Raw genomic sequence first — 27,668 nt, 5'->3', positions numbered from 1 at the left:
ACTTAAGATATTCTTTTTTTTTTTTTTTGAGAGAGAGAGAGAGAGAGAGAGAGAGAGAGAGCGCACACACAGGCATGAGCAGGGCAGAGCGGTAGAGGAGAGAGAGAATCCCACTGGGCTTGACCCCAAGACCCTGGGTCATGAACTGAGCTGAAAACAAGAGTCCGATGCTCAACCAGCTCAGTCATCTAGGCAACCCTCATAAAACTTAAGATATTCTTTCAAAAGTTTCCTCATTTACTCTGGTTATGTATAGTTTGCAGATAATTCATATTTAGACAGAAAATAATCATTGTTCAATGGGGGGTTTATTGACATACAGTTTAAGTTTACATGTATTAAAATTTTTCAGCCTACTCTGACCAATTTAGAAATAAATTCTTCTGTGCTGGTTAAGTCTTCTGGGACCAAGACAGAGTTTGAAACACAAGAAATATGCCAGTGAAAGATAAAAGGGACCTGGGCATAGGCCAAGTTTAAATGTACTATATAAAAGACAGAGGACATGCCAGTTATCCAGATCAAAGAATTTGGAGAGAAGGAGCCAGTAAAGATTATGCAGAGGCTAAAGCCACCCCTTGGCAGCCATTGACTTAGGCACAGAGTGGTTGTTCAATTAATACTAGCTCATTTGAAACTTAGTTGACCAACAGCAGAGTTAAACATATGCAAGGTTACATGTAGTCTCTTCTGCATCATAAAGCACTTTTGAGCACTCTCAATTTAAAGAAGGCAATCTGAGGCACAATTCTTGGATGGAGCCAGGAACAGAGCCCAGAGCGCTTGCCCTCCAGTTGGTGATCCTAACCCAGTGCATTTATTCTCCTCCCTATCCCCCTGCTCTAAGCTTGATATGTGTTGAATACACTCAGTAGTTCTCAACATGTTTTTTCCTTACAGTTCTTTATTAGCAACATTCATTTAGGTTTTGGACTCTTGTCAAATGTAATGTGAATGGAGTCCAGATGCCTTTTCTGAACTCAACAGAACAAGAGGAGAGTCACAGAGCCCATCTTGCCACAATCAAAACTAGTGCTTACAACAACACCCACTGTTGGTGACAGGCTGTGTGGAGCAGGGCCAGTGCTGATCTAGCAGTATATGCCAGCTCAATGAGTCAGAAAAATGTTTTAGATGTGCCAGGTTGTTCAGAAATCCCCATCAGTTCCTGGGCAGAATAATTGCTGTGTTCCCCAAGAGCAAGGAATTGAGATGAGACGAAGCAACATCCCTAGGATGGCGTATGTCATTTACATCTCTTGCTGGCAACAGAGGACTACTGTTTTTAAAAGGGTACCACAGACTTTCATGAAGGGTTGCAAAGGCTGGGGTCGCTAGCAGCAATTCAAATGTACAAAGATAGAGGAAGAAACAATTGTGGGTAAGATTTCAAGGCAGACAAAAGGATTAACAGCAAAAGGATTCAGGGTGTAGGGGGACGGATGATTATCATTTGCTGTGGGTTTAGCAACACTGACATGTTTTTATGAATATTTACAGGAACATTTGGAAGCTGTGTCTTTTGCCCACACAGCCTCCACCCCCAGCCCTCTTGGTAGGAACTGCACCATATTTAATGAGGCCGGGGGTGGGAGGGGGAACCAGGTCCTCGTTGCCTTCAGGTTGCCATCACTGTGCCTAGTTGCCAAGACTGCTATGGGCAAATGGAAGCGAAGAAAAGTTCAAAGAAGAGAAGCCAGGCTTGGATTTCTCTGCTTGTAATGGGAAGCCTGGTGATTAAAGTGAATGAGAAGTGAAAGAAATGGTAGTAAAAAGACACGGAAGGGATGAAGGGAGAGTCTCAGAAGATCCATTTTGATGCCAATGTTCTTGCCTTCTTCAGTAAAGAAGCTTATCAGCATCTCTCCATAAGTTAAATGAATCATTAACAAAATCACACCAGTTCTCAATTTTGACAAATCTGCCTCCTATCCCTCCTGACTCCTGCAGTCTGGCATTAGTTCACTTCATTCTACTACAATCTCCACCAGAGGAGATTTCTTTCCACCCTGATTTCCCAAATTTCTATCCCTTTCAGTATTTCTCTAAGTATGTATTTAGGTAGAAGAGAACAGCAGTCAAGAGCACAGACTTTGAAACTACACTGCCTGCATTCTAATCCGAGGCCTAGCAACCTGGGAAAGTTGCCTGGTCTCTTTAAAGTTCAATTTCTTTATCTGTAAAGTGGAGTTGATGATAGATAAGGTTCACCTTCAGTGATAAAGCAAGGAAAACACTTGGAACATAGTAAGAATTCAATAAATGTTAGTGTTATTATTACAGACCATCTTCAACTTCCATACAACAGTCATCTAGCATATGACTCATGCTTTCATACATCATACATTGATACTCCTAAAATGCTGAATATCAAACATCAGCTGACTCACTATGTTGTCTAGTTAATCAGGACAGTTGACTACCAGCTAGTAAGAGAGGACAGGAAGTTGCAATGGATAGACACCTGTGGCAGTATTAACCCCTGAGCTGATGCAAAGCAAACTTTCTGGCAGATCTATGATGTCTCTTCGAGTCAGATGCCATAATTAGTCAACTAGAAAATCATGATTGTGTTTCTTTTCTAATAAAGTTATTGTTTTCTGTAGCATTAATATTCACATTGTTCTGAAATTTCAGGATAATGTGCTTTCATGTGAGTTTTTTTGTTGTTATTCATTTTGCTGTTTTCCACCTTTAGACTTACTTCAATTTGGAAAAATTTCTTGTTTTTTGCAATTCTACTCTACTATTTTCTCTGTTCTTTTTTTTTTATTTAATTTTTAAAATGTTTTATGTATTTTTGAGAGACAGAGACAGTGTGTAAGCGGGAGAGGGGCAGAGAGAGAGACACACAGAATCCAAAGCAGGCAGGCTCTGAGGTGTCAGCAAGAGCCCTACACAGGGCTCAAACCCACGAGCTGTGAGATCATGACCCAAGCCGAAGTCAGAAGCTTACCCAACTGAGCCACCCAGGCATCCCCGTTCTTTCTTTTTGAACTTAGATACAGACCTCTTGGATCAGGCCTCTAATTTTTTTTCATTTATTTCCTATTACACATTTCTTTGTCATTTTATTTTCTGGGAGATTTACTTTCTGGGGTATTTTATTATTTTTGGTACAACTGTAAACGGGACTGTTTTCTTCATTTCTCTTTCTGCTGCTTCATTATTAATGTATAGAAATTCAATGGATTTCTGTACATTGATTTTGTATTCTGTGACACTACTGAATTCATTTATCAGTTCTAGTAGTTTTTTGGTGGAGTTTTTCAAATTTTCTGTTTATAGTATCATGACATCTGTAAATAGTGAAAGCTTTACTTCTTTCTTACCAATATGGATGCCTTTTAAATCTTTTTTGTTGTCTAATTATTGTGGCTAGGACTTCCAGTACTACGTTGAATAACAGTGATGAGAGTGGACATCCTTGTCTTGTTCCTGGCTTTAGGGGAAAAGCTCTTAGTTTTTCCTCATTTATTATGATATTAGCTGTAGGTTTTCATATAAGGCCTTTATTATGTTGAGGTATATTCCTTTTAAGTCTACTTTGTTGAGGTGTTTTGTTTTTTTTTAAATCATGAATGGATGTTGTGCTTTGTCAAATGCTTTGGCAAATGATCACATAGTTTTTATTCTTTCTCTGAATGATGTGTTGTATTATGTTGATTGATTTGCAAGTACTGAATCACCCTTGCAACCCAGAAATAAATACTACTTGATAGTGAATGATTTTTTCAATGTATTGTTGGATTTGGTTTGCCAATATTTTTTTGAGGATTTTTGCATCTATGTTCACCAGAGATATTGGCCTGTAGTTCTTTTTTTGTGGTGTCTTTATCTGGTTTTGGTATCAGGGTAATGCTGGCCTCATAGAATGAATTTGGAAGTTTTCTTTCCTCTTCTATTTTTTGGAAAAGTTTGAGAAGAATAAGTATTAATCCTTCTTTAAATGTTTGGTAGAGTTTCCCTGTGATGCTGTCTGGTCCTGGATCTTGGTTTATTGGGAATTTTTTGATTACTGATTCAATTTCATTACTGGTAATTTGTTCAAATTTTCTATTTCTACCAGTTTCAGTTTTTGTAGGGTATATGTTTCTAGGACTTTGTCCAATTTGTTGGCATATAATTTTTCATAATTTTCTCTATCATTTGTATTTCTGTTGTGTCAGTTGCTATTTCTTCTCTTTCATTTCTGATTTTGAGTCCTCTCTCTCTCTTTTTTTGATGAGCCTGGCTAGAGCTTTATCAATTTTGTTTATCTTTTGAAAGAACCAGCTTCTGGTTTTATTGATCTGTTCTATTGTTTTTCAGTTTCTATATCATTTATTTATGCTCTAATGTTTATTATTATTTCCTTCCTTCTGCTGGTTTTAGGTTTTGTTCATTCCTATTTTCTAGCCTTCTTAGATTAAAATGTCAGCTTTTTTGAGATTTTTCTTGTTTCTTGAAGTAAGCCTGTATTGCTGTAAACTTCTCTCTTAGAACTGCTTTTGCTGCATCCCAAAGATTTTTGGACCATTGTGTTTTTATTTTCATTTGTTTCCATGCAATTTTTGATTTCTTCCCTGATTTCTTGTTGATGCATTCATTGTTTAGTAGCATATTATTTAGCCTCCATGTATTTGTGCTCTTCCAGATTTTTTCTTGTCATTGATTTGTAGTTTCATAATGTTGTGGTCAGAAAGGATGCATGATATGATTTTGATCCTTTTGAATTTGTTGAGACTTCTTTCGTGGTCTAATAATGTGATACTTTCTGAAGCATGTTCTGTGTGTACTTGAAAAGAATGTGTATTTCACTGTCTTAGAATGGAATGTTCTGAATGTATCTGTTGAATCCATCTTGTCCAGTGTGTCATTCAAAAACCACTGTTTTCTTATTGATTTTCTGTTTGGATGATCTGTCCATTGATGTAAGTAGGGTGTTAAAGCCCCTACTATTATTGCATTACCATCAATTGGTTTCTTTATGTTTGTTATTAACGGGTTTATGTATTTGGGTACTTTTAGCTTGGGTGCATAAATATTTACAATTGTTAGATCTTCTTGTTGGATTGTCCCCTTTATATAGTGTCCTTCTTTGTCTCTTGTTATGGTCTTTGTTTTAAAGTCTATTTTGTCCAATATAAGTATTTCTACCCAGCTTTCTTTAAACATCCATTTGCATTATAAATGTTTCTCCATCCCCTTACTTTCAATCTACCTGCGTTCCTAGGTCTGAAATTAGTCTTTTGTAGGCAGTATACAGATGGGTCTTGTTTTTTAATCTATTCTGTTGCCCTATGTCTTTTGATTGAAATGTCTAATCTATTTACATTCAAAGTAATTACTGATAGGTATGTATTTATTGACATTTTGTTACTCATATTGTGGTTATTTTTGTAGTTCTTCTCTGAGCCTTTATGCTTTTACTCTCTCATAGTTTGCTGGCTTTATTTAGTGATATATTGGGTTCCTTTTTCTTTATTTTTTGCATATCTATTACTGGTTTTTGATTTGTGGTTACCATTAGGTTTGGATATAACATCTTATGCACATAGCAGTCTATAGTAAATTGATAGTCATTTAAGTTTGAACCCATTCTTTATTCCTCTCACCTCAACCCCATATTTAGGGTATATTGTGTGATATTTTGTATCCTTTTACTTTGTGAATCCCTTGACTGATTTTTATAGATATATTTATTTTTACTGCTTTGCTTACTCCTATTTATGGTCTTTTATTTCCACTCAGAGTTCCCTTTAACATTTCTTGGAAGGCTGGTTTAGTGGTCATAAACTCCTTTAGCTTTTATTTGTCTGAGAAACTTTTTATCTCTCCTTCTATTCTGAATGATAGCCTTGCTAAATAGAATATTATTAACCTGTAGATATTTTCCTTTATACTGTGAATAGATCATTCCAGTCCCTTTTGGCCTACAAAGTTTCTGCTGAAAATCTGTTAATAGACTTATGGGGTTTCCCTTGTATGTAACTGTCTTCTTTTCTCATGCTGCTTTAAAATTCTTTATTACTACTTTTTGCCATTTCAATTAATATGTGTATTGGTGTGGATCTTGTTGGCTTGATTTTGTTTAGGGATCTCTATTCTTCCTAGATCTGGATATCTGTTTCCTTCTGCAGATTAGGGAAATTTTCAGCTATTATTTCTTCTTCTGCCTCCTTTTACTTGTCTTCTTCTTCTGGGATCCCTATAATGCTGATGGTCACTGACTTCCCTAAGTCTATTCATATCTTGTATAATTTTTTTTCACCTGCCCAGCTTGATTACTTTCCATTACTGGTCTTGGGGTCACTATATTCCATATAGTATATTTTTTAAATTTCATTTATTGTGTTCTTCATCTGTGATTGGTTCTTTTTTATCTTTTTGTTAAGGATTTCACTGATGTCCTCCACTCTTTTCTCAAGTCCAGGGAGTAGTTTTATAATCATTACTTTAAATTCTCCATTAGGCATATTACTATATCCTTTTTGCTGAGTCTCTTGCTGTGGTTTTGTCCTGTTCTTTCATTTGGGACATATTCCTTTGTCTTTTCATTTTGTCTCTCTGTGTCTGTTTCTCTGTGTTAAGAAAGTCAGCTATGTCTCCGGCTCTTAAAAGCAATGGCCTTATGAAGAAGAGGTCCTGTAGTGCCCTGCAGTGTGGTATACCATGTTCCTCAGAAGCTGGTAATTCAAGGGGTGTCTCCTATGTGTGTTGCATGCATAGGTCATCGTCCTGATCAAATTTTCGTTCAGTCCAGCTGCATGCAGAGGCTCTCTTTGCCTGTTGTGGCAAAGTGTTAGGTCTCCAGATGGGGTGGAGCATGCGATTTTAACAAGGTGTGACTCAGGCTTCAGCAGTGTCAGCTGCCCCCCCACCACCATGAGGACTGAGGCTTCACAAAGCATGCAGGTCAGGAGACAAGGTGTTGGCAAGGTTTGCACAGGTCTTCTGGGGGAGGAGGCCCACAGCACTGGGACTGAGGCAAAAGTGACTGGAAAGAGTGGATCCACCAAAGTGTGAGGGGGTGAGGCTTGATGTAGAAAGTTAGATAGTGAATGCTGGCGTAGAGGTGGCTCCTGCAAGTTGGCCATGTGTTTATGCTAGGAGATGGGGAAGGGAGATGGTGCCAGCCAGTTCCTTTGTTCCTGGAGAAGTTCCTCAGCAGTTCCTGCCACTCCATGATGTGCTCCAAAATGAGTCAACTCCTCTCCCTTCCGTATGTCCCAGGTATTTTTCAAACTGCTGCTTCTAGGCTTTATCTCCTCAAACTGTTGTGTTGTCTCTTTAAGGGTGGCGACTCTGCTTCCTCTCACCCTCTGGGCTCTTCCAGATCTGAGTCCACTGACTTCTAAAATCTCAGGCTTTAAGTCCTGTTGGTTGTAAGAACTCACGAAATTCAGCCCCTCTCACTTTCAAAGCAAAATGTTATAGGGGGTTCATCTTCCCCATGTGGATTCTCCAGTTTTATAATCTATTTCTCTCCCTTCTCCATGCCCCTGGATCTCCCACTCCCCGCCCCAAGTCTCTGCCCTTCTTACCCACTCTATTTTTAGTTGTGGAGTTTGTTCTGCCAGTCTTTGGGTCATTTTCTGGGTTATTTATGCTGATGTGTTATCTAGTTGTATCCATGGGACAAGGTGAGCTTAGGGTCCTCTTACTGTCATTTTCCCAACTTTGCCCTCAATCTCATATTACACTTTTAGAATAAGAAAATAAGATACTGGAAGACCAAGTCATTTATGGTGTGGTATGTAAACTGTTTCCAACTCTAGCAAACAGGGAAATTAAATGATCAGGGCAATTTCAATATAATAAATGACAGTAGCATAAAAAATATTTCTATATTTGTCCTAAATTTGGAAGTTATGTATGAATGACATTATTTAGTTGGCTTAAATAAAACATCTCTGCAAAATACACATATTAATCACATGCTATATATATATTGGTAATACATAATAGTCAACAAAATCATCAAAGAAAAATTAAAAATAAGGGTAAGAACTTGTCCAATATATAATCCCAAAGCTTAATGCACTAGAAACTCATGCTTCTGTGTAAAAGTTCAAATGTCGTATTTTAGCTAAGATGATACTACACTGGTTTTCTGGTGAAACCTTTTTCTGCACCTTCTGCGTCACCCTACTTTGGTTATGATAAACTCAACCCCACTTTAGCTCACTACAAAGCATTTTATTTACATTTTTTTATATCTCTTAGACTCATCTTTACCTCTCTGATTATAAACTTATAGGTTGCCAGGCCAGGTCCTATAGCATCCAAGAATCAAAGCGTCTGTCTTCATAATCATGTCGAATCCCTGGATAGCTGTATATTTTACTCCAGAAGGAGGAGATTGTTTATATCTGGCTCTCATCCTTCCTTAGTTTGCATTATAACCAGAAAATTATGTATTCTTGAGTTGAACCAGCTCACAAAATAACAAATGAGTAATGATACTTGGCTCTTGTTTTCCTTTTTTAATTTTAAAGGACATAATGTGTGTTATCTCAGAGAATGTCAGTTTGCTGATTCAAATTTGGCCATGTGGTTGAATCCAGCTGCCCTTTATAACTCTACTTTTTATATATTTGAAATTTCTTTCACATTCCAAATAGCATAAGTGAATGCATTTTCAAGGCCAAAATTGGCATTCCTCTTGGATTTTTGTTGAGAACTATTCCACTCAGAATGAACTTCTTTAGGCCATGACCTTTTTCTTCCCATACTCCACAGCCTTAAAATCTGAGGCATATGGGATCTCTACATATTACCTGCCAAGGAGATTGTCTAGCTAAAAATGAATTCAAATGCGTGTATTTTTATAAAGTTTCAAAAATGAGCTTTCATTTATTGGATTTCTACAGCACCTTTCTCCAAAGACTCAATGTGTCTTAAACACGCTACAATATACTTTAAACAGGTGTTTCCAAATTTGGCATTATATGTGAGAAATACTGCTAAAATTATGAATTCTAACTGTAAATTACTGAAGGAATGAAAGGAAGTTTTAGCAGCATTTAAAAATTATGTGTATATATATATATATATATATATATATATATATATATTTTTTTTTTTTTTTTTTCCAGGCTTGTTAGCTCTGTCAGAACCTCTTTCCATGAGAATTTCAGGGTTAGCTTTGAAACAGTGAATGTTACCTATAAATACAGGCACTTGACTGTTTTGCAGTTTTCTTGTTTGCAAAGGATCTGATGTTTTCCTTGATTTCTAGAAATACAACAACAGCTATTTTTGTCCAAAAGTCAAGCGACAGACCCAACAGTTCTTGGATGTTTATTAGGTCGGACTTATAGGGGTTCCCAATTCTTTTGCAGTTAATATGCTATTTCTTTTATTTTTGCTGTCAGTGGTGAAGCAAGATTGAGCACAAGGGAGTTGTCATCAATAAGCTCTTATTCCCTCAACAGCAGAGGGAAAAGAGCATGAGGGTGAGGGAGGCAATTACTATCCTTCTCTTCTTAGATGAGGAAATAAACACATTATAATCTTTAAGTTAGAGGTAATTCAGAAAGTCAGAGTCAGGCAATGCCTTCCAATTTAGAGACATTTTCTCTTTCTTTGCCACTCCTTCTTCAAACTACAACAATAATAAAAGAAACCCCATAATCAAAGAACCAACTCCGACCTCCCCATCCTAGAAATCCCAAATTGTGGGCTTCAGTTGCATTCTGCCCTGTTCTTTTCTTTCTTCTCTTTTTTACTCAGGTGGATTGCTTTCAGCTGGGGCAGTCTTCATTCCACATGAGCTTTGAAATCATATCCCTGGATCTGTATAGAACGGCAGTGGTTCAAAGTATTAGTAGCAGCCTTCCATAGTAATGCTGCCATTAGATCATTATGACTATTCTAAGGTTCTGCCTGTGAGCATGGCATGAATTTTATATTTGGAAATAAAATCCTCCCGGGATACCACAAAGCTGCACGCCAGCTTTGCCCCTTCTTGAAGGCCATTAGGATTGGCTGCCCTGCCTTGGTCTTGTGTTTCGCAGGAATAAGTCCTGCCGTGTTTGTTTCACATAAGAACCCCTTCAATTTGTTTATAATGATCTGAATGATATTATTAGGTGAACAAAGCCACTCAATGGTGACATTTATTAACCAGTCATATCATCTGTGTTTAAATCTCATATTACATTTCAGGGAAATAGTGTGAACCTAACTCCAGCATAACTTTTCTTTGGGGACCATTGCTTTGTATTGAGTTTGAAATAAAATAGAAGAACATAGAGAGCAGGTTTTATTTCCAGGAGAGCATTTCACTTAAGAGGTTTACACTGAGCCAGATTATGTATAGAGGCCCACAGAAATGTAGATGTTGGAAATTTTCAACCTAGTGCTGGCTATAGGTCTTTCTGGATGAGTTAGGGAGTATGGTTCATTTTTAAAGGGGGGTATGGGAATTGGAATGAACAGTGCCATTAAAGTAGAATAGAGGTATAAGGAAATGAATGGAAGAAAATCATGTCTATAAAAATGAAGTCTTTGTACATGAGCTTGGAGAGTGATGGGTTTCTTATAATTCCTCCATGGGGATGAGTGTGCATGTATGGGATAATGCCCACTGTCTGGGAAGAAGGTATGCAGATATCACAGACTATGGTAGGTATGTGGGTAAATTACGATGTAGAGAAATTAAAACATGATTGAAGAATGACAGTCTGTTTATGTGAAAGCAAGAAAGGATGGCATGTGTATATGATTTTGAATAATAATGGAATGATATACTTTAAAAGTTTATTGTGGAAAATCTTAAATATTACCCAAGATTAGAAGGAATAGTATAATGAACCCTCATATACCTATTGCTCAACTTCAACAATGAACTCATGGTCAATCTTGTTTTACCTTTACTTCCCCTCTCCTCTATTACTGTTGTATTAAAGATACCATGTCTTTGCATCCATAACTATTTCTGTATGAATAAAAGATAAGAAATTTTAAAAAATCACAAAAATGATAACATTATCATCCCAATAAAAATAATAATTCCTTACTATCATTAAATATCCAGTCCGCATCCCAATGTCTCTGTCTCCTATTTTTTTTTAATATGAAATTTATTGTCAAATTGATTTCCATACAACACCCAGTGCTCATCCCAACAGGTGCCCTCCTCAATGCCCATCACCCACTTTCCCCTCCCTCCCACGCCCCATCAACCCTCAGTTTATTCTCAGTTTTTAAAAGTCTCTTATGGTTTGCCTCCTTCCCTCTCTTTAACTTTTTTCCCCCCTTCCCCTCCACCATGGTCTTCTGTTAAGTTTCTCAGGATCCACATAAGAGTGAAAACATATGGTATCTGTCTTTCTCTGTATGACTTATTTCACTTAGCATAATACCTTCCAGTTCCACCCACGTTGCTACAAATGGCCATATTTCATTCTTTCTCCTTGCCAAGTAGTATTCCATTGTTTATATAAACCACAACTTCTTTATCCATTCATCAGTTGATGGACATTTAGGCTCTTTCCATAATTTGGCTATTGTTGAAAGTGCTGCTATAAACATTGGGGTACAAGGACCCCTATGCATCAGCACTCCTGTATCCCTTGGGTAAATTCCTAGCAGTGCTATTGCTGGGTCATAGGGTAGATCTATTTTTAATTTTTTGAAGAACCTCCACACTGTTTTCCAGAGTGGCTGCACCAGTTTGCATTCCCACCAATAGTGCAAGAGGGTTCCCGTTTCTCCACATCCTCTCCAGCATCTATAGTCTCCTGATTTGTTCATTTTAGACACTCTGACTGGTATGAGGTGATATCTCAGTGTGGTTTTGATTTGTACTTCCCTGATGAGGAGTGACGTTGAGCATCTTTTCATGTGCCTGTTGGCCATCTGGATATCTTCTTTAGAGAAGTGTTCATTCATGTCATGTGCCCATTTCTTCACTGGATTATTTGACAGGAAACCATCAAAACACTAGAGGAGAAGGCAGGAAAAAACCTCTCTGACCTCAGCCACAGCAATTTCTTATTTGACACATCTCCAAAGGCAAGGGAATTAAAAGCAAAAATGAACTATTGGGGCCTCATGAAGATAAAAAGCTTCTGCACTGCAAAGGAAACAATCAACAAAACTAAAAGGCAACCGACTGAATGGGAAAAGATATTTGCAAATGACATATCAGACAAAGGGCTAATATCCAAAATCTATAAAGAATTCACCAAACTCCACACCTGAAAAACAAATAATCTGTCTCCTATTTTTTATGATTGGTTTGTTCAAACCAGAATGTCAGCAAGATCTGCACATTACCAAATGATTGTTATGTCTCTTAAGAATCTTTTATTTTTTTATTTAAACAATTTTTTATTTATTTTTGAGAGAGAGTGTGTGTGTGCAAGTTAGGGAGAGACAGAGATAGAGGAAGAGAGAATCCCAAGCAAGCTCCACACTGTCAGTGCAGAGTCTGATGCAGGGCTCGAACCCACAGACTGAGATCATGACCTGAGCTGAAATCAAGAATCAGATATCAACTGACTGAGCCACCCAGGTGCGCCAAGAATCTTTTAATCTGTAAGTTATACCTCTATTTTTCCTTGCAATTTATTTATAAAAATTGGGTCATTTTTTCTGTAGAGCTTCCCACATTTTGGATTTTGTTGATTGCATCTCTTTTTTATTTCCTGTGGAATAGTAGTTAGACTAAGAGGCTTGATATGATTCAGGTTTGATTATTTGACAAGAATACTTCATAAGTGGTATAGTGTATTTCCATCAAGAAACACATAATGTGTGGTTTTTATTTTTTGGGATGTAAGCATCAACTGATGCTTATTGCCTAGATCTATTATTGCATTAAGGGTTTGCAACATGGAGTTTTCTTCATTTCTTTGCTAGAAAATATCTATAGTGAGAAACTTTTCTTTAACAACTATTATTTTTCCCTGAGGCATAGTTCTTACAAGAAAGTCAAATTAAATATTTGTTTCTCTTTATTTAGGTGGTCTCCTAATACTCTCTCTGATCATTGAGGTTTATTTCCTTTAGTACCACTATGAATGCATTGATTTTAACATATGTGATCAGTTTCAATCTATAACAATAATTAATAATAATTAACTATAATAATATAATAGCTATAAATTATTGTACTGTTAATATATTATTATATTTCATTTTATATATGATAATAATGGTAATACTGATTATTATTATTTGATGCTCAAGCTGTCCCACTTTTGGCTAATAGGAACCTTTTCAAATTGGCTTAGCATAGTAGCTTCTGAGAACTTTCTTGCCTTTTGACATAACTAGATATCCCAGTCTCAACTTGTACCTTTCCTACACAAGACCTGGAATTAACCATTTCTTCAGGAAGTCTTGATTTCTTTCAGTGGGAAATGGAAATTAGGAGTGTTCATCACTTTTGGTTTGTGGTTTGTTTGTGGAATGGTTTGCATTAGGGCTTGCCAATATTTCTGAAGTACATAGTGCTTGTTCAGCTCACATCTGTTCAATGGCATTATTTACAATTGAATCAGGATGCTTTGTGTTGTAAGAAACAGAAAATCTGACCTAAGCTAACATGAAAAATAAGGGAATTTTCTTTCCTCTTTGTTTCTTTTTTTGTAGCTGAAAAGTCCAGAGATAAGATTAGGTTCAAATGAGGCTTCCAGTTTCTTTCTGTCTCTTCCATATACCTTTCTTAATGTTGGTTCTATTCTAAGACTTGCCCTCATGCTCCTGAGGTGGCTGCCATCAGCTCCAGGGCTGCATGCCTCCACATTTGCATCCAGCAAAAGGCATCTTTGTCTCTTCCTTCCCAGAAATAATTCTGAGATTCACTCTGAATGAAAATCTTTAGTTAGGTCATGTGCTCAAGGCAGAGCCAAAAACTTGTTAGATGGATGGAATGTGCTAATTGGTTTAACCTAGATTACATATTCTACTCCTGGAGTTGGAGATAATAAGAGCCTCTCTGAAATGACTTGAATCTTCAAACAGAAATTGGGACTGTTGGAAAGGAAGGGAGGGAGTAGATACTGGAGATGGTCCAACAAATATCCATTATTGCAATATAGTATTTTTTTCTTTTTTCTATCCATCTATCAATTCAGCTATTCGTGCTACCCTAGGCCCTATTTTAAGCATTAGGGAGACAAAGAGGAGTAAAGAATAATTTCTGGTCTTAAGGAATCTGTAGACCAATATAAGTAGGCATATTATCCTTTCAATAACCATAAAAGAAAGCTACACGGGTTACATTAAAGTCCAAGGAATGAAGTAATAATTTCTATTAGGTAGAGGTCTTTCCAATGCAAAGATTTCATGATTCTGTGGTTATATTATGATAGATTTGCTATTGTCCTTGGGACCTACAATGGAAGACGCAAACACTGAAACATCATAAAAATACTATTTCTTCTCAATGGTGAATTCATCCAGAAAACTCACATCTCTAGCATAAAGGTATCAGGTGTATAAGAACTACTCTCTGGATTAGTTGGGAGAGATATGGTTGGAAGAGACAGAATATCAGTGTTCTTTCAGAGATAAGAGAAAGTTGTGTTGTTAATGAAAAGCTGTTTGATCTTTCTGAGCTGGTTCAGATATAATCAGAACATTATATATTTTTAATTTAAAAGAAAACAAGGTGCCAAATCGAGATTGTTACTTTGGGCCGACCATTTATTCAGGTGTAGTGTTTTGGATTATAATATAAAATTTCTTTACCACACGAATTATAACAGAGCAGAATTTGCTAAGTGAATACCTCTTAAATCCCTTCCAGGCAAGTCTCATTTTAAAGAGCAAAAGGTATACCTTGTCGAGAGAGAAGTCCCACAGCAGAATCTCTGGTTTGAAAGTCACAGACACAGTGATGAGATCATCAACTGAAAAATAAATTAAAAATACTCTGATCCCACTTGTTATGATGAGCATTGGCTGTTATATGTAAGTGATGAATCACTAAATTCTACTGAGATCAAAATTACACTATATAACCAATTAAAATTTAAATAAAAATTTGGAAGAAAAAAATAGCCTGATCCAACCTGCATACATGGTATGGCAAGAAAACAATTAATTTAAAGCCTAACACACCTCCAATTTCTTCTTCTTCTTTTTTTAATGTTTATTTACTTTTCACAGAGAGAGAGAGAGAGAGAGAGAGAAAGAAAGAGAAAGAGAGTTCAAGGGGCAGAGAGAGGGAGACACAGAATCTGAAGCAGGCTCCAGGCTCCAAGCTGTCAGCACAGAGCCCAATGTGGAGCTGGAACTCACCAACCTGTGAGATCATGACCTGAGCCAAAGTCGGATGCTCAACTGACTGAGCCACCCAGGCGCCCCCTTCCAATTTCTTTAATACTATTATTAAAGACACTTTTCTATTTTGTCAGCTGGTGTGAGAGTCTAGTAATAAATTACAATAACAATTTATTCTATAAAATATCAACTTAATCTTTTAAACCCATGGAGTGTCACCTATGTTTTTTAATTATTAAAGTGACCCTTGCATTCCTTTCACAACCTACTTTTTATCATTAAAATGTTTGGTACTTGTTAATTGACCATATCCTGCCTTGGTCTCCAATTCCTGCTCACTTTTATTACCAATTTCTTGGAGACCTATCACATTGTACTGCAGAAGGCTTACTGTGGTCAAGTTTGCCTTGGAAAAGTGTTTGGGGAAAAAACAAACAAACATCCAGCCCAAACCCAACCATCTGTGCTGTTTGATGGGGCGTTCCTGATGCGAGCATCAGTCCTGGCTGAGAGTTACCATAGAGTACAATTGTTTATGCTGTGCCACAGTGTAGAGCAGACAATACCACACAATCAAAGCCTTCACACTCAAACAGACATCACACTCTGTAATTATATTTGTCTGACAGATTATTATAATTGTACATGGCAGGTAGTGTAAAGCAGCTCCTTTTTACAGCTTAAATAATGTGGCATATTCTGCATACTCTAAATCAACCTTGCAGAAGGTAAATTATGAAAGCTAAATGCATGTTGAATGTTTTTATTTACTCTTTTAGTTAGCATCTTGTGTGGTGCTAGACAGCAAAAGAGTATTACCTTTTTTTGTCTGGTAGTATTTCATTTAACACTTTGTTGTACAAAATTCCTTTCTGGGTGGCAACTTCTTTTATTTTGGTATACTCAGGGAAACTCCAGCAATGATTATTTGTAAGGTTTTTCCCCACACCCAAAATGACCAAATAGCATGCTAAGTCACCATGAAGATAAAATGCATTTCTTAAAAAACAAAACCTTATTATAAACTCAATTATATGGTTCCTTTTTGATAGTCTTCTGAACTAAGGAAATGCTTTTGGTAGGGTCTTCTAGTGTTCACCATGTCTGATTCTCCTTTTCTTCCAAGCATATGAAAGGATTACATTGCTCTAAGACCTTGCAATTAGATGGGGCCATGTTGACTACCTTTTGCAATTGGTTGTGGGTAAAACTAATACATATCATTTCTAATACTGATATATGCTTAGCAGTTGATACCCTCTAGTGCCTTCCTACCCTGCTAGTGACTGAGGAGTCTGCATGTTGCAGAAGGGGTAGCTGTTAGAAGGTAGTATCTTTGTCAGCCCTAGTCCCTGAGTAAATGAAGCTGAGACACTGCCAGGTTTTTCATTCATTAATTTAGCCTACCCTGATTGATACAGAATTCCTCAATATTTGATTTGTCTATGTTGGCCACATTTGCATTTAGATATATCAGTCTGTTGTTGTTTCTATACTGTGATTCTCCTCCATAAATATACATGATGAAATACTAAAAGTTACTTTACACGTATTAACAAGTGCTGGCATTGTACTTTCTTTACATAGTCTATGGTTAATCCTCATAAAAATTCATAAGATGAGATCATTCAGGTTAAAGCACTGTTCACAATCAGTCCTGTCTAGGGGCACCTGGGTGGCTCAGTTGGTTGAGCATCCAACCTCGGCTCAGGTCATGATCTCACAGTTAGTGAGTTTGAGTCCCACATCGGGCTTGCTGCTGTTAGTGCAGAGCCCAATTTGGATCCTCTGTCCCCCTTTCTCTGTCCCTCCCCCCCGCCCCAAACCTGCCCATGAACTCTATCTCTCTCACTCTTTCTCCCTCTCTCAAAAATACATTAAAAAAACCCCAGTCCTGTCTAGCTCCAAAATCTATAGCAGTTCCATTTCTTTTTTTAAGTTTATTTATTTTGAGACAGAGAGAATGAGTGCATACAAGCAGGGCAGAGAGAGGGAGAGAGAGAATCTCAGGCATTTTCAGTGTGGACCTGATGTGGGGCTCAAACTCACAAACCAGGAGATCATGACCTCAGCCAAAGTTGGATGCTTAACCAACTGAGCCACCCAGGCACCCGGTTCCATTTTACTATGCAGGCTTATATCATTTTTTCCCTGAAATGGAGAAATGAATTTAAAAATAAATATGAAAAATAAAAATATTTCTATTTCCCAACATTTTATAGTGTTCTATTTATTTATTGCCTGGATTGATGTGTGGGGTTAGATGCTGCATAGGCAAATCTTAAATAGCAAAGCAGTGTCTTCAGAAACTTTTATTCTAAAAGGACATGAAACCGACATAAATGCATTCAAATAAAATGGTTGACATTCCAACTGTGGAATATTATCAAGTGTGCCCATGAACTTCTTGGATGTACTTTTAGGGACTGAAGTCAGTCTTATATGTTCATATCTAGGTGTTAATAGTGACTGGCAGGTCACATGTTCTAACTCATTTATGACAGTTGCTGCTACTGAAGTCTTCTTCAACATTTTCCTGATGACATTTTCCTGATTTTTCCAAGTTTTCCCACTGTTCTAGCTCTTTATTTAGAGGATAACACTCACTGAGTAGTTTTTAAAAACCAATTTATTTCTAATTAATTCACAGAGACTACCCTATTCCAAATTGTTTCTGAAATACATATCAAAGTATAAAAAAAATTCCTTGTTCTGCTTATTTATTTCACTTTCCATCTGTTCCATTTATATGAAGCTTCCCTAAACTGCCAATATCTCTTTTATGGGTCTCTGCCCCTACTATGGATCCTTACCTCTGTAGCCTGATTAGATTATAGACGGATCTTTAATTTAAGGGGAATTAGTCCATAGGCAGCTAGACATAGGTGATTTGGGCCTGCCTAGAAAGATGATCTGGGCCAATCAGATTCATTTCGAAGAGTTGAAGATTAAGAAATTAAAAAACTAAGCTAATATCAATGGTAACCAAAATGGTAGTATTTACCTGACTCACTGATTTTTGTTGAGAAGCAAGTATTATAAACTTCATCATCAGGGAACTTCCTGCAATGTGAGAGTTACCAAGGTAACATAAAATCAAGGAAGGGATGGTCTTACTAAGAGAAGAAAGCTTTAAGACAGAGAAAAAATATTCTATGGAAGATAAAGCAACAACTTAATATTCTGTGAAGTATTAGATCTTTTTATGAAGATAATCTCCATTGTTCTGGGTTATGGAATCCACTAAAGTATTACCAGAACCAGAGAAACAACCTAGAAAGTGGTCCAGGAAAGCATCTGAGAAGATACTCAAATCTATAATTTTTGGCAGAAAATGAGCAGTCTGGTAGCATATAGTTATAGTTCATAATTTTTCTAATAGTTTGGAAATTTGACTTTGACCCACCTATGGAGATTAAATAATTTGGAGAAAAAAATGTCTATTAATGTTAGAAATTATAGACAGGTACCTTTTACATGTGCTTGATTCAAATATCTTTATCACCTGCTTTAAAAAAATTGTTCAATTGGAGAAAAATCAACAATTGCTCACATTTAATTTGATAAGCCATCAAAGAAAGTTTAATATTTAGAGGTATGGGGGAACTGTACTAGATTGAGAGTCAGAAAATCAGGATTCTGGGTTCAGTTCTGCCTAAAACTTTCAGTGTGGCCTTAATAGTCATCCATTCCTGGGGTGCCTGGGTGGCTCAGTCGGTTGAACGTCTGACTTTGGCTCACGTATGATCTCATGGTTGACGAGTTCGAGTCCAGCGTGGGGCTCTGTGCTGACAGCCTGCTTCGGATTCTGTCTCCCTCTCTCTCTGTCCCTCCCCCGCTCATGCACGCGCGCTCTGTCTCAAAAATAAATATAAACATTAAAAAAAAATTAAAAAATATTCATCCATTCCTTCTTTCAAGTATTCATTTAATTATCTATCTCCAACCAGGATGCTTGGATTTGAATTCCATCCCTATTACTTACTAGCCGTGAGACCTTAGGCATATTATTACTTCATCTCCATTTCCTCATTTGTAAATGAGAATAATACTACTTATCTCATAAGACTGTTATATTAACTACATAAATATGCTTAGAGCAGTACCTGACATACAATAAGGTTTGGCTAGGGCTGAGACTAGGGTGAGGCAAGAGAGGTATCTAGAGGTTCAAATTTAAGGAGGTGCTTTACAACTCTGAAAGAGCAAGCCTCCTTAAATTTTGCTTCCCTGGTGCCTCTCCTATCTTATTCTAGTTCTCAGCCTATGTTAAGCTATTACTATTCCTTCATTTATGTGTACTTTATTGTGAAAAGGTGTAAGGAGGGTTTTGGTATGCACACAAAAACGGAAATATTTAGAGTTTCTACCGTATCAGTTTTTGTGAAGACTGAGATAATTCGCATAAAGAGATTAGCATAGTATCTGGCATGTAATAGATCCTAAATAAATGTGAGCTTTAAAAAGAAAAAGAAGGTGATGGACTTGGTAACCTCTAACATTGTCTCCTACTTCTAAAAATCTGTATTCTAAGATCTAGCTAGTTAAAATGTTTTGATTATTGATAAATGCTTTGAAGAAAGGTGGCACCAACATTTAGCAGTATAACTCTGTGGGGGTGGGATCATTACAGAATAGAGAGAAAACATGTTCTTAGTCTTCAGGGGCTTGCAATCAGGCTGAAAAAAGCCAGGTGAATAAGTAAAACATATTCTCATACATATGTAACAACGCTATCTATATCCAAATACACATTCCATGGGGAATGGCATGCTGTTGAGATGGAACTCTTTGGAAAGCTGCTTTATCTTCCAATCAGTCAGGAAAGATTTTGAGAAAGAGGCCAGCTTTGAGTGTTCTTTGAAGTATTCACTAGAAAAGGGCCATTGTTTAGTTTGATGGGAGTTTGGGAGGGTGTTCAAAGGCTGGGAGATAGAATAGGTGAAGTCTTAGGTTTAGAGCTGAATCACTGAAGAAATGATAAGGTAAAGGTAGACATTTTAAAAAGTGAAATGATGGGATAAAGGAACATAGTTTAGCTTGAGGATAGCCAAGAGAGATATTGGATGATCTTGATGGGTAGGTTCTAAAACTTAATGTGGAGGTGATGGGACCCTTAAAATTTGTTACTATAACTGCCCATCACACTTACCAAGATGAGTCTCTTGCATAACATATCTATTGGCCGTTATCTAAGGGCCACAGAAGTATAGAACTGCTGAAAATCCTGGTGATTTGGCTAAAATTGGTATAGATTACATTTCTGTCAAGAGAGATATGTTAGAATTTATGATTAATTAACTGGTCAACAAGCTGAAAAAGGTCTACATGCTACTCAAAAGTAGGGTGACATCTTTTTATAACATAAATTAAATATTGCTTCTGATATTTGCGGAAAATATAGGAAAAACAAACATTTCCTAGTGGCTTTGACTTTGAAGTAAAGACATACCCAGTGTAGATGCTTAAATATTTCTTCCATGGCTCATGGCATAGAAGTTATACAGTAGGTGCTCAATAAGTACTTGGTGAATGAATCAATAAATAGATGAGAGTTGTCTTTGGATTAGGTGGAAGTAATTGGTGCAGTGCTTCTTAAGTGTGCATATTATTTCATACACTTATTCTAAGGATGATGTTGCAGAAACAACTATATACAAAGTACACAATACTGAATTGTAGAAGTAAAATGTTAATTGAAGCAGATACAATTATTTTGACAAGTCTGGAGACAAAAGCGATGTTTTGTGTAATATATCTTTAAAACTAAATGGAAGTCAATAGAAAAGTTCAAGTCACTAAACTCACAAAAGCCAGAGGCTTTAAGAGCTACAAAATGTCACACGAGGAGTGCAGATGGACAGGCTTTGGTATTCAAAAAGAACTTGCTAGAAGTTCAGTACCATCTTAATTGGGTTCTCCAGGCAACCTAAATATCCAAGAATAGGCAACACAGTGTTCCTTAATGGAATACTATATGGCTATTAATGTGTTACTGTAGTTGGAGAGTATTTAATCACATGGAAAAATGTTAAAACATTAAGTGGAAAGAGAAATACCAACTTAAAAATCAGTTTGTTTTAGATTCAAACATGTACAGAAGAAGCCTGGAATAATAAGATCTAACATCAGTAACAAGGATCATTTCTGAGAGATAGAATCATTGATTTTTTTTTTCCTCCATGCTTGTGTATATTTTTGAATTTTTTAAAAAACAGATCTGTATTTTAACAAATATTATGAAATTATTTCTTCAACTAAAGAAGAGACCAAAAGCATCTGCTCATAATGGGGACAGGACTCTGTTTCAATACTGAACTCAATGTCAATATCCAGCTGTCTCTGATCTTGAATTTAGTTATGCCGATGATTTTCCCTTCTGCTTGCTGCATGGATTTAATGTTTCCTGCTATTTTAATACATCCATATCCTACCGTGTCCTAAATTTCACTTCATAAACTAGATTTATGAACGAGATGACACACTTGCTTTTTGGTACCTGAGCTTATTTTTGTTACTATGAATATTCAGGAATATGGCTCATAGTGGCCCCACTCTGCCCCATAAACTTCAATAGGACAAAGACAGTTTCTGGAGCGATAAGGTCATATGGTCTATGAGGACAGTACCTTTGCTGATGGATGGGATAAAAGACAGAAAAGTCAGAAAGAAGACTATTATCTGAACTATTTCTGATATGACCAGGGCCTGTAGAAAGGTCAAATTAGGCTGTTTAGCATTTTAAAGGAAATGATTTGATTTGTTTCCTTAATACAGTGTAAGTACCACTGTCAACACATATAGTGTTTTAACATTATGAGCTTATTAAAATAGTAAATCTGTGGAGAACATTCAAATCTTCACACAATTATGCTTGAACCTAACGTACAAGTGAAAATAGGCAATGGTAATAACATCATACAACACTGGAGACAATTTCTCAGCCTGCAGGTACAAAAAATGTTACTGATTGCCTGAGCTCTGTGCCAGCTCCTTTTTATCTGTCTGCTTGCTGTTTTTCATTCAAATTATAACACCTTTTCCTGCAAGATAAATTAACAGGTTTTTCTCCCCCTAGTTTTAAGTTTAGATCCTTCGAAAAGCTTAACATAAAGTAGAGTCATTAGGCTTTGGTAAGAGGCCAAATTTAGGCAAAGCAGATACAAAAATACTTCATGTAAAATAAAAATTCAAATATGGGATGCATGCATGGAGCTGCCTGATTGCTGTATTTATGAGGGCCTGCAGGTTTGTTTTAATTTCTTCCTGCATTCATGAATCCTTGTTTTTATTTTTTTCCTGTCCTTTCTCTTACTGTAGGGGGGTTTGTATTTGGCTTTCATTTCCCCTTCCTGGCCCTTTTTTTTTTAATGAGGAAATTAATTTTTTTTCTTACCATTCACTAGAAGATTTTTTTTTGAAAGGTAAAACATGTCCTCTATTCTTGAGTAATCATTAATTTATTAAGGCAGAGTTCCATCTTGCCTGAGATATAGGTGAGCATCTTGGTTTGGAGGCACCGAATGAGGACTGAGAAAAAAGAAAGATGATAGATAATGACAATCTGGAGCCTGTTCAGAGACATCCGTAACTTTTAAACAGGCATTGTCTTTAAAATGTATCCAGGTGGGAGAGGCGGTTGGGAGGTAAATGGTATTCCAGGTGGAGGACATTTCAGTACTTTTCCTGACATTTTAGTTGAATATGCTTTATTTCTGTAAGGTTCTAAGACATACATGTGCAAGTCAATAACCACTATTAAATATCCACTATGTGCAATCACTTAGTGTATATATATATATATATATATATATATACACACTATGTACACTATATATATATATATATATATATATATATATATATATATATATATAAAATCAAGATGCGTGGTCCTGCTTTCAAGGTGTTTCTGATCCAGACACGTTTAATACCATATCATTACATAATACTTTACAGACTTAGTCATTTGATTCTTACATTAATTCTAAAATGTAGGTAAAGCAGATACATAGATTTTCAACTTATAGATAAGAGTGGGTCTCAAAGGATCACACAACTACTAAGTGGCAGAGTTGAGACCTGATTTTTTTTTTTTTTTTTTTTTTTTGAGAGAAAGAGAACGAGACAGCATGAGTTGAGGACAGGGGTAGAGAGAGAGAGAATCTTAAGCAGATTCCATGCTCAGCACAGAGCCCGATGCAGGGCTTGGTTCCACAACCCTGGGATCATAACCTGGGCTGAAATCAAGAGTTGGATGCTTAACTGACTAAGCCATCCTGATGCCTTGAGCATCCAAGTCTTGATTTTGGCTCGGGTCATGATGTCACAGTTCCTGAGTTCAAGGACAGAGCCTGGTTGGGATTCTCTCTCTCCCTTCTCCTGTTCTCTCTCTCTCAAAAAAATAAACACACACACACACACACACACACACACACACACACACACACACACACACAAAGAGTTGCTCAATTGACTGAGCCACCCAGGTGCCTGGAGTCAAATCACCTGATTTTCAGTCCAGCTAGCTTAATTAATTATTCTTACCTGGGATGGGGTGGGAATGAGGACTACTAAGGGAATATTAAAAGACGCTGATGGCTGGTGCCTTCACAAGTGCTGGCATGCATTCTTGGGGTCTGGATAACTACCCTCTCCTCTAGAACAGACTACTGAGGAAGGCAAAGTGACGTGGGTGGGAGGGCAGTCTCAAAAATATAAATATTTAAATATATATATGCATATTTTCTCAGATGTTTTTGGTATTCCTGCTCAACTGACCCAACCAATTAAGAAGCACTGAGGTCAACATTTGCATGAGGAAAGAAAAAAAAAAATAGAAGCCAGGGTAGAGTAAATGCCACTTGGGTAACAGACAATAAGAGTGCTGTGAATTCAGGGACTGGAAATCTCATTTCTAACTCATGTGGTCAGGAAAGTCTTTTACAACAAATTGGGCCTTAATAATGGCTAAGAGGAAGGTGTGATGCAGGGAGTTCCTGAGACTAAATACTGAGAAAAGCTCAAACATATTTTTCTCCTGAGTGCTACTACATGCTAGCTATTTAACCTTAGGCAAGTTTAACCTTAGACAATCTCTCTGAGGCTCATTTTTCTCATCTATAAAATAGGGATAATAATAACCATCTCCTTGGAATGTTGTGGGGGCGGGGTAAATGAGAAAATAGATGTAGATGACTCGTATAGTGTCTTCTCAACACTTTGCTCAACAAAGAGGCATCCCCCTTCCCTTCAAGTTGTCAACAGACTTTTTCTATTTTTTGGAAAACTTTCTACCTTTTCCAATCTTAGCAGTGTCTCCCCATCTATGGAATCTGTCTCTCCTTGAAAGCCTCTTTTAGAAGTTACATCCTCTAAGAAGTGTCAGTGTTTCTCTCCCTGGGATGCGATTTTTGTCCTTTCTGAATTCTCTTAGGGGCTTCTCACTTCTGCTCTTGCCCTCATTCCACTTTGTTTAGCGTTGCTTTATGTCTCATCTGCTTCCTACTTGAAAACTTGTCTTTATATTGCTGCAATACCTAGCACAGGACCTTATTTTATTAGCTTATGAACAAAATTTGGACAACCTGAATGCAAGAGTCTTGAGGTTCCTTTTAATTCTGGCGTGATCAGGCCTGGGCCCTAAATTAGTTCCCTTGAGCTGGGGACTTGCTCCAATCACTTGGGATTTTTCTCTAATCTGTAACAGTTACACTAATCGGATTTAAAACTGACTAAACACTTTTAATATAGCCTGCCAGAGGTATGCATTAAAATTTAACACTGTTTCCTCTTTGAACAGAAAGAAAGTGCTTATGGTGTGATTATATAGGATTAGAATTTTTCATTAAAATGGGTTTTAAACACTTTGGCAAAGTAAAAGGCAGAATCGTATTTAATGAGTTTTAAAGGTAGTGAAAGCAAGCAAAGTTTAACAGAACCATTTCCCCGCCGCACATAAAGCTCCCCTTTCACCTCCATGTATCAGGCCACGCACAAATCATGGCCTGATGACTTGTAAAGCACTGGTATTTGCACAGAGCAACAGAAGACAAAGAATGTTATAAAACGAAGGAGAGATTATACAGAAATCTAAGAGCAGATCGGAATGCTTCGCAGCCTCAAGTTTGGAGAATATCTGAATTATAACTAAAGTGATTTTATAGACTCCACACTGAAATGAGGCGGTATTTTGTGGTCTGTAGTCATCCTAAGAAGCTTACAGCCTGGATTCCTGAAGAAAGCCAAAGGTCTGAGAATTTAAAGGTGGTTATTGGGATTTGGCGTTGTCTTGTCCTTGTGGCTCGCAGTGGTAATGGGTGCCTAGGGCTTTCCCTGTGGAGCATAGTGCTTATGGAGGTTGGCAGATGTGGTGCCATTTAATACCGCCCACATCACCACATGGCAATGCAGAAGCCACAGAATACAAAGCCCAGGTCTCTGGAAACAGGAAATCTAGCCAAAATATTTAACCAAGTAATTTTATCACTGCCTTTGAAATGGCTATGGTATGCATTTTAGTTGGGTTCAGGAGCACACATATCTCAAATAAAGGACTTGGGTTGAAATAAATCTACCTCAGATCTGTTTACCCAGCGAGATCTAAAGATTCAATTTTCTAAGCATTTTTGAAATAAGAGTTGTTGGAATTGGGGCAAGGCAGCTCAGTGGCAACAGTTTAAATTTTCTCTGATGTGAACTTTGATAGGAGCAGAGTAGCTATTGGAAATGTTGTGTGTACATTCTCATTTATGGCTAATTAGAAGTATTTTTGTGACTGAATAAGGGGAAATGTGTCATGGGTGTCAGCACACTGCATTGCACACTTAATAAGAATTGGCACTAAAGCCACATGTATCATAGTTGCAAGCAAACTTTGATGAAGACACAGTTTTAGAATTATTGTATGTACATTCTCATTTATAACTGATTAAAACTTTTTTATCTAATATCTAGGAATATGACAAGAATGTCAGCAATATGGACAATACTAACAGTTACATCTCAATTAAGAAAATAGGCCACCAACATGAATTTGCACACTTCTTGAAGAACTGGGATTACCAGGAACCTGGGAAGAGAATCCTTCAGAGCCAGTCCAGAAACCTGGGAGGAGGGGGACGTTTGCCTTGTCCCACCAGCATCCAAGTGGAACATTTGGAACTATTCTGTTTCTTTCCTTTCTTCCGTTCCTTGTCCCTGTCCTCCTCCTTCTTTTTCTTTCTCCTTCTTTTCTCTCCTCCCTTTCTGTCTCTCTCTCCTTTCTTTCCTCCTCTCCCTTTTGTTTTCCCTTCTTTCTGGAAGCAGAAGCTGCTGACCTACAGGAGCAGAGTGGCTGTGTGTAAATGGCTCCCCAGGCCATGATGACAGTGAAGGCTATCTTTTCTCACTGCATAACCAGAGGTGCATCTAAGTCCATCAGCTATTTTTCTTTTCAATGAATATCAAGAAATAATACTAGCTAACTTGTATGTAGCATTTACTATGTTCCAGGCACCATTCTGAAAGCTTTACCTCTATTTCCCTTTTAATTTTTTTAACAGCCTAACGAAGTAGGTACTATATTATCTTCATTTTACAGTTGGGGAAACTGAAGCCCAAAGAAATGAAATAACCTGTCCAAGATCACACAACCCTAAGTGACAGAACTAAGATTTGAATGTAGTTATCAGGCTCCAGATGCTGTACTCTTCACCACTATGCCACACTGCCTCTTTATATTTTGTTTTAAATCTACAATTATTGAAAAACTTAAAACAAGAAAAGTGTGAGGAAGAAAGTAAAAGTCTACCTGAAATCGCACATTCCAGAGATGATGATCATTAGCATACTGGTGACTATCCCTCTTTCATCTGTCATAAGCACATACTCATATTTGTATGAGTTTACCTGAATGGAATAATATGTCACATATACGGTTTTTAAATAAAGACCTCTTTTTGTTTAACAAGGCTCCTCTCCTCTACTTCCAACCCCCAAACACATTTAACAAACTAGCACATATCCTTTTAAAAGTTTATATATATATTCATAATATATTAATATAATACAATAAAAATAAACGTTTACATTTTTATACATTTATAAATAAGTATATTTACATACAGATATAGAAATTTTTGAGGTTTTTTTGTTTTTTTACAAAATAAGATATTACATAAACTGATCTGCATCTTCCTTTTCTTAACAGTATGTTTTAGAAGTTTCTAACATTAACTGGATTGGTTTACCTCGCTCTTTTCAATGGCCATGTATTATTTCATTGTATAGTCATTTTTTTAATGGTTATTTTTGAAAGAAAGAGAGAGAGAGAGATCGTGAGCAGGGGTGTGTCAGAGAAAGAGGGAGACACAGAATCCAAAGCAGGCTCCAGGCTCTGAGTCATCAGCACGGAGCCCTCCGAACGCCCCCAAACCCTCCCTACTGAGGGAGGGGGCTAAGAGGGG

General features: G+C 37.0%; 2 long non-coding RNA genes across 3 annotated transcripts in view; both read right to left on the bottom strand.

Moving 5' to 3' along the window:
- Positions 1-27,668, bottom strand: part of LOC122239571 — an 85,415-nt gene that overhangs the window by 56,886 nt on the left and 861 nt on the right. For both annotated transcript variants that reach the window (XR_006218773.1, XR_006218774.1), the window contains exon 2: positions 14,779-14,849. This is a non-coding gene — a long non-coding RNA (uncharacterized LOC122239571). The remainder of the gene's footprint in view (positions 1-14,778; positions 14,850-27,668) is intronic.
- Positions 20,398-27,105, bottom strand: LOC122239574. The gene is made up of 3 exons (XR_006218778.1): positions 27,014-27,105; positions 22,619-22,752; positions 20,398-20,485 (listed from the first exon to the last, which is right to left on the bottom strand). It is a non-coding gene; the product is annotated as an uncharacterized LOC122239574 (long non-coding RNA).

This window comes from Panthera tigris, chromosome B3 (genome assembly GCF_018350195.1).
Source record: "Panthera tigris isolate Pti1 chromosome B3, P.tigris_Pti1_mat1.1, whole genome shotgun sequence".
Lineage (NCBI taxonomy): Eukaryota > Metazoa > Chordata > Mammalia > Carnivora > Felidae > Panthera > Panthera tigris.
The sequence above is the reverse complement of the archived record's forward strand: the minus strand, read 5'-3'. Positions and strand labels throughout refer to the sequence as shown.